The sequence below is a fragment of the Papilio xuthus genome, unplaced genomic scaffold (assembly GCF_000836235.2).
Source record: "Papilio xuthus unplaced genomic scaffold, Pxut_1.1 DF826115.1, whole genome shotgun sequence".
Lineage (NCBI taxonomy): Eukaryota > Metazoa > Arthropoda > Insecta > Lepidoptera > Papilionidae > Papilio > Papilio xuthus.
The window spans coordinates 3,885,232-3,887,093 of NW_013532534.1; positions in this window are offsets into that span (position 1 = coordinate 3,885,232).

Sequence of the window (1,862 nt, forward strand, 5' to 3'; positions counted from 1 at the left end):
TTTCTCTATTAATTTTCGGTTCATTAGCTGCAACGAATTTTACAAAGTAGGTTAGTGAAAAATACGAGAATATTGTTATATTATATCCAGAGTTCGTAAAAATATTCTTACGTCTCGAATTCTTTAATTGTTTCTGGCTGGAAATATAACGCTATATTACCAGCCAGAAACAATGATCTTTTTCTTTTCAGTTCCTTTTTTAAAAACCTGTTAAACTTCCAAAATGCTCCAGAATGTTTCGATCGTTCATTACGATAAGACATCTTTCATTGCCTGATTATAATCAGGCGCTGTAACGTAAACTTTAAAGTGATCTGAATGTATGTTTATTATCACGGCAATACGTATTTATGAACGTGTGTGTTCGATTTCAAAGGGGAAAGCCGGCTACATATATCTCGCTAAAATTTGGCATAGATGTAGAACATATTAAGTTTTAATTCCGGGCGGAGGGAGTCGGAGATAACAGCTGGTCACTGGTATTTTAGCTTCGATCATCTTAATAAAATTTTAGCACAAATACTGTGGAATTAAAACAAATAATAAAGACGATAACGTGGGAACAGCTTGCTTACAATGTGACTGATCGATCGACATTTCAAAACAACAAGTTCAATGTCACCTACAAATTATCTGGTAGAATTTTAAATACTCTAATGACCGAAATTGCAACGGGTTTTGAATTGACTAATTTCGAAAAAAGTGAGATCATTTTAACATAGTTGATAATGACGATCGGTCCTTGACCTCGGAATTGCAAAAAAAAAACAAAAAAATCATTAACTGTTACAATTTGAATATTGGAGCAAGTGAAGGTTTCAACATGTGCAAAACATTATTATAACTTCAGATTGTTTTATGGCAGAGATTTTGACAAGTAACTTTTACTTAACCTTATTAGTAACTACTAACTAACTTTAACAGTGGTAGAGCCCGCTTTAACATCTTCGCACGAATTAGCCCGGCTCGCCCGGTGAAATACCACGACCACACAGAAGACAGGCGTGAAGTGGAAACAATTCCGCGTTTCGTCTGATGAGTGTGTGTCCCGGAGGCCAAAATTAGTCCTCTTTCCCTTCCCATCCTTTTTCTTATAAGGAAAGGATGGGAAGTGGAAGTGGACTTTATGGATGAGAGGATGCATGGAAAGGGAAAATATTTTCTTTCTGTGCATCCTCTCCTTCGTCGATTAAAGGTAGGCAACGCATATGCAATTGCGTATGTCTATGGGCAACGGTCACTTCGCTATTTCAGCGATTTCAGGTGGCCGCTCGCTCGTTTGCCACCTTGTGATATATAAAAAAAAAACTAGTTGTCGCCTCCAACTCCTTACTGGTAGAATTAAAAAAAAACTTAAATAGTAGCCTATGTATTATTTCAGACTATTTTCTACATGTATTCCAAATTTCATCAAGATCCCTTGAGTCGTTTCGGAGATACCTAATAACAAACATCATTCCATCCGATCATCTAAACTTTCGCATTTATAATATAAGTAAGAAGTAAGATTATTCTATTAGTGAAATAATTTTCCACGAAAACATGCAGAAACACGGTGTTATGTGACACCGATATTAACAGTGACAATGCAAAATAATAATAGAGTTAATGTCATTGTTATAAAACACGTGCATTTGCGATTTGTTATTGACATAAATATAAACGAGAAAGTAGCTACTTCTATACAGTATAAAGTCTATTAATGTTTCTTTCTGTTCTTCTACAATAGTTTAACAAATCTTGAAATACACCACAGATTATAAATTACGTAACAAATCTATACTAATATTATAAAGCGAATGAGTTTGTTTAAACGCGCTACTCTCAGGAACTACTGATCCGATTTGAAAAATTCATTTTTT